Raw genomic sequence first — 6,613 nt, 5'->3', positions numbered from 1 at the left:
GTGTTCACCCGGCCTGGCGGCCCCACCCAGCTCTTCCCGCTCGCCCCTTACAGTTGGTGACTCCAGCTGTCGTTCATCTCCGGACTCCGCCTCAATTTAACCCTTAGGCGAAAGCAAGAGGGGGAGGGGGAGGGGGAGGGGGCTGAGGAGAATTGGGGAACCTTGGAAAGAAAGTGGAGGAAAGAAAAGGAGGCGGAAACTCGTATTAATAGAAATGTTTGCAATTAACTGCAGTTGTTAATAACATCATCCAGTACTTATCTGTTGCTTTCAATCTTCAAAGCATTTAACAGACGTTAAACTAATTAAAACAGTTCTGGGTTTGGAATGAAACCATGCCTGCTGTGTTTGCAATCCTATGGCGCGCCAAAAGTAAAGGAAACCGAGAGCCTGGGAGCCAAAGAGAGTGAGACTGGGCTGGGACTGAGGCTACCCCCTCTCCTGAAGCAAGTCCAGGCCTCAATCCCAGTAGGGAAGCAAGCCACCAGTACCAGACAGAAGGGAGTGATATTGCTCCAGGAAGGGTAAAACAGCCTCCTAGCATTTATTGATTTATCATTTTATTCAACAGATTAGTATTGATCTCTTTACAATGTAGAAACTGCCATGAGATAATCCCTCGTCATTATAGTTTCTCATCTTCTACCACAGCAGAGGTTTTGAGTGGAAAACCTCGGCCTTCATTGAGCAGAAAGGGAAGTCTAGGGCAGGAAAAAGTGGATTTTTACAATGGTGGCCCACAGATTGGCCAGAGACTGTTGGCATCTCTACTTGCAGGTAAGTGATCTGGCCTCTTCCCCCTCTTCCAACCTCTCCCTGGAGGAGTCCCTGGGGGAAGTTCAACAAGTCAGCCAAAGGTCCCAGATGTACACTGCTGCAACTGCAGCATCTTCAACAACTGCACCAATCAGAGTAAGACTCATAAGAAAGCAAACAGTCGCTAAAGTGGCAAATGTCAGAACTACAAGCCCCTAAATGAAAGATGAAAAGGATTAGTTAAGAGTCACAATTGACAAGTTAACTAGCCTGAGATTATAGAGAACTAAATGAAGAGAGCTTAAATATATTAAATACTGCCAACTTTCCTTCCAGATACTTTGAATGGTCTCAGGGCTTCAGAAACATCTTGGTAGCCCCTCATATGCTCTTGCCACACAAAATGAAATTTGCAAAGAAAAATCACCATCATACAGATAAGAAGAAAAAAGGTTTCCTTAACAGTATATCTTGCTTGTTCAACTTAAGAATTCCAGATGCCAAGAGAATTGCCACGCTGATTTACCTTAATTATCACAGCCCAGGATGACTGTAAAGAATGGAAGATTCAGTCAGTACACCTGACCATGACACTAATTTGCTAGGTCACTTTGAGCAAATCCGGTGCTTCTTCTGAGACCTTAGTTTCTTTAACTGTGAGATGAAGCCTGCAACATTGTTTTTTTTTTTTTTTTATCTGTGTCAACCAGTCATGAGTTGACTTGGTTGTTTACAGGGAAGTTGTCCCATTTCCTAAAATGAAAAGGGAACAAATAATAGCCAGCTCCTGGTTGTGGTAGTGCTCAGGGGCTTTTTCTGGTCTCAGCTCATCATTTCTGTCAGTTCTTTTTTTTTTTTTTAAAAGATTTATTTATTTATTCATACAGAACTGGAGTACAGGTCAGAGATGTGGAGGGTGAGATGATTCACCAGGGACAGAGTGGGGAGCAGAACAGGCAGATCAACGAAGTACACTGCTGAGAGGAGCAGTGGGCGGGTCAGGAGAGGTCTGCCATGCCATGTGGATGGGAAGGGCGGGGATCGAACTCATGCGGAAGTGGCTTAAGCTTCTTAGTGCTGTGCTTTAACCCGCTGCGCCACCAGGGAGGGCCCTCTGTCAGGTCTTTAACAGGTTTCAAAATGACAGCCTGCAGGCCATACTCAGTAAACAGATGTGTCATGTTTTGTGCCATGTTGGCTAAAACTTTGAATTAAAAAATTAATTGTCACCATTTATGTAGAGGTCAGAAAATTTCACAGTAAAATCCAGACTTCTTGCTCCTCTATAAAAAAAAATCAGAAAACCTGCTAATGCTGGATCCACATTTTCATGTGGCTGCCATCAGCTAGAACCTACACTCCTTGAGACACATAAGAGCCATCAAGTTCCACATAGTCATCCCTCCTCTATCCTTCAGTCTCCCAATACCATCCTCACCACTCATTTGCTGTACCTCTCTGGCCCTGTGTGTTATAAAAGGCTCCTTAGCTTTCCCAACCTTATCTTCCACCATCCTATAAGGACCTCATACACCCACAATACTAAGTTCATTAATAATGCTCATGCTCCTATGACTTTGTACAAGCTGGTTTCTTTGGAGAGAATGCCCCTGCCTTAGAGACCTGATCAATTCTTCAGAAATCAAATCACATGTTCTATGACTCACAACAAACATATTTTCCTGTATTGCACCCTGAGCATATCTAAAGGAAATCACTCACTATTTTGTATTTTTATTTTCTCACATGTTTTCTTACAACTAAAGTGAGCTCCCTCATGATAAGAGCTGGAATTCCATTTTGGCAGCCCCAGTACCTAAACAGCACCTACTACATTGTGGAGACCAGTACCTTGCAGTGGTTTAGGCATGGGATTGGAGACAGTAACCCAGACTGCCAATAATTCCCAAAATGTACAAACCAAGGGATGCCTGTTAATACCACTTATGAAGTGACTACTGTTTACTGTATGCAGAACTGGGCAACACATTACAGAAATATGTAAAGGAAATAGAAGCAAATTACAGTTTTGCAGTTATCTTCCTATTTGTGCGACAGTGAAAGTTGTAAATAATCTAGAAATTCAAATATAGCTGCTTTCCATTACCTTGTTGACGTTCTGTCCACTCAAGTTTCCCTTTCTAATTCAGTTTGTCTGGATCTAATGTGAAGATAATATTAGTTGGCAATGCCTGAATAATAAATATTCAAGCTATGTTGGCAACTTCTGTCTACCCATCAATTGGTAGGGACATGATAAAGAGTTGAGCAAGGACTGGTTCTAAATAATTTCTTGCTCTGGTTAATCTACAGAACAAATCATTGACATAAAGATCACAGAGTTATTTAAAATAATTTCATGATAACAAGATAAAAAGTTAGGAGGAACATGGACTTAGGAATTAGATACTGGTTTGAATCCCAGCTGATTCTCTTAGCAGCTGTGTGACTGACGACCAGTAGTTTTTGCCTGTCTTCAGAACCTCAGTTTTCTCATCTGCAAAATGGAGGCAACCATATATGCTTTGTAAGATATGCAAATCTTAAACAGGATGTTACATATCAAAGTGTACAGCACATAATAAAGATCAGTCCCTGCTATCTAGGAGACTTCCATCAAAAAGTGATTAAACGAAAACTTTTAAGAGTCTCATGGTGATAGCAGAAATTCAGAAGCACCTCTACATACTTGGTACTCGCCAAACACCTGCCCTCCATTTTTGAACTAGTTGAAATAGTACCCTTATGAATCTACCCCCTTTTCTGATCTCTTGATTAGTGTATCCTCCTCCTTTTCCATTCCAATATTCAAAAAACGTCTTCAGCTCAACATGACCAAAGTTCTTCTCCCCCCAAATGTGCCCTTTATTTAACCCATTGTGCAGGCCAAAATCTTTGAAATCATCCTTGAATTATTTTTCGGATACTCAGCATCCAATCTGTCCATGAATGACATCAGTCCCACCTTCAAAATATACCCGGTCCCTGATTATTTCTTACCACCTCCCTACTCCAAGTCCCTGGGCTCTCACTGGATAACCACTTTTGTCTCCCACCAGGTATCCATGTCTTTTGTTTTTGTCCTTGCCACCTTACAAGCTAGCAGCTACTCTGGTCAGAGGCTTTCTTTTAAAATGGAAGTCAGGTCCTTTCACTCATCTGTGTCTCTCTAAGCTCTTACCTTGACCTAAAGCCCTAATGATCTGATTGCTGGCCACCTCCCTGGGCTCCTCTCTACTACTATTCTCCTTGAACTCTGCTCTAACTATATGGGCCTCTTTGCCATTCTCTGACAAAGCCTGCTCTCACGTAAGGGTCTTTTTCTTTATATTTTCTTCTGTCTAGGATGCTAGTCACCCAGAGAGTCACAAGACTTCTTTCTCCTTTACTTCTAAGTGTCTTCAAATATGTCACCTTATCTTATCAGAGAAATTTTCCTGAACCAATTTCTCACCCACTTGCTGTTTTCTGCTGTTGCTCCATTTTTATTCTTCACACTTATCATTTGACATGTTATATATATGCTCCTTGATTATATAATCCCTCTACAGCCACAACTAGAATGTCACTTCATGAGGACAAAGACTTTTGTCTGTTTACTTCTTCTATCTATAGGACAAAGAATGATGCCAGACACATATAATAGATGCTCAGTAACTGTTTGTTGATGGAGTAAGAGGAAAGAGTAAGGAAATCTAGTTGTATGTCTTACAGGATCGGCATGGACTTTATTCCTGCTTTACTATCCTGAAAGAAAACATTTCTCTCCTTTTACATGAGATGTCTCAGCCAGAGAAAGTTATGTAAAGGCCACACTGCGTAAAGAAAGTTTGGTTGAACATTTCCCTTGTAGGCAGCAGACTTTCTTACTAAGTTGTGTGTGAAGTTAGTATTATAAACATTTCACAGATAAGGAAGGTGAGGCTCCTGGAATATAAATGACTAGCCCTAATTCACTAATATTGAGTAGTGGAGTCTGACTGGCACAAAAATTTACTTTGTTCTCAAAATTACCTCCTAGCACAGGAAGATAGATTTAAAATTTGACTTCATGGACTGTGGCAGAGATGGAGATTCCTGAGAGTTAGCATGATAAGCAACCTGAAAGTCAGTTTCTTCTTTCTCCAGTTTGGCCTCTTATGACACCACTTTTTTTTTTCCCTCCAATTGCAATACCACAGTGTATGGTATAGTTTACATGAATGTACTTAAAGCTGGGTCCCATCAAATCATTCTTCTGTACGGGAGCCCTCAATAACTTCCCAGTGACCGCAGAATGGTAACCTAACTCCATAGCCTGACATCCAAGGCCTGCAATCTGGCCCTAAACTACATTGCAGTTGTGCTGTTGTTAGGCCTCCAGACAATTCTGCATAAGTACAGTTCTCCTCATTCAGCTCTCCTCATCCAGAAAGGCATCCAGATGCCTCCGCCATTCTGTGTGAGGGTCTCCTTTCCCCCAGCTAATGGCCAATGCTCCTACAAGGGAGGGCAGAAGCCACATCCTGGAACAAACATTTACATTCCTACCCTCTGCTGACATTAGCCCCCTTCCTCTTCACATTACCCTTTGCCTATTTAAAATTAGCACCTTCTCCAAGGCCCAGCTCAAGTTCCCCCTCCTGACCTTGCTTGCCCAGCAATATCTTCATCAGGACAACTCCCATACAACTCCTCTGGTACTTGGAATTGTGCCCTTCACAACTGATAGCTCCTCCCCTGTTCTGTGTAAACGTTCTTTCCTCTAGCTAATAGCCAATGCTCCTACAAGGGAGGGGCAGGATCCTGTCTTGGCCCCAACAGGGTCCCCATGTAGAAAGTTCTTACCAATCCTTTGCTAATGGAGAATGAAGAATGAAGAGAAGGATTTTTAGTAGGGTTTTAAAGTCAGAAGGGGCCTGGGTTTGATGGAAAGAGGACTCCTGATCTAGTTAGAAAACAAAGTAAATAAAATGCTGAGCACATTCAGTATTTAGAAAAAAATTGTAAAGCACACACTGAAGGAGAAAAGTAGCAGACCTCTAACTTGCTAGAAGAAATAATTATAGTCATGGCCAGCATAGAAATGTTTGCAGAAATCCATGAAACAATGATAAGGTGATAAAAATTCTTGCTGTCAGGGAGCAAGATGGCACAACATTAACATAGAATATTCATTTTTGCAATGAAGTATCTGGCTACTCATGGGTGATTGAGCATATGGGGAGGATCTCAAATCATGAGTCAAATTTTTCATTCAAAAATAGAAAACCTTGTTACTGACAGAATGTCATCTGCATCTATATCCCTTGCAATGTGTGTTAGCCTCACCACTGATGCCACCAAGTAACTTAGGAACAGACTGGATGTTGCACGGATTCATTGCTACATGTCACATCAGGACCACAGTGAGATTCCAGATTCAGCTTTGGCAGAATAGGGTTTTAGGAGAATCTATGGCTATATCCTTAGAGGTTCTCATATTCTCTTGTGTGGTGGAGCTGGTAGGATGGCCACTGGTCTTCATTTAACAGGGAAGGAAACTGAAACTTAGAAAGATAGGATGACTTATCCAAGATCACACAGCCAAGATACATAATTTTTAGCCTAAGGTTACTTTTCTTAATAAAAGTTCATATTCAGCTATCATATTTATGTTTGCCTAGCAGATCAACCCAACAGTTTACTAACAGTGCCCATAATCTTTATTTCCTGGGCAAGAGAATAAGGCAACAGATTTTAAGTATATGAACCATGGAAAGTAAGGCATTTAGGGATGCAGTCTTAACTGTGTGCTAAGCAATCTGTGGCAGGACTTGGAATACTTTAGTGTTTTAACTTTCCCAAATTCACCGAAGATTTTCCCACCCACCCACTA

The sequence above is a fragment of the Condylura cristata genome, unplaced genomic scaffold, assembly GCF_000260355.1.
Source record: "Condylura cristata isolate star-nosed mole 26May11 unplaced genomic scaffold, ConCri1.0 scaffold00043, whole genome shotgun sequence".
Lineage (NCBI taxonomy): Eukaryota > Metazoa > Chordata > Mammalia > Eulipotyphla > Talpidae > Condylura > Condylura cristata.
This window is presented reverse-complemented; position numbering follows the sequence as displayed.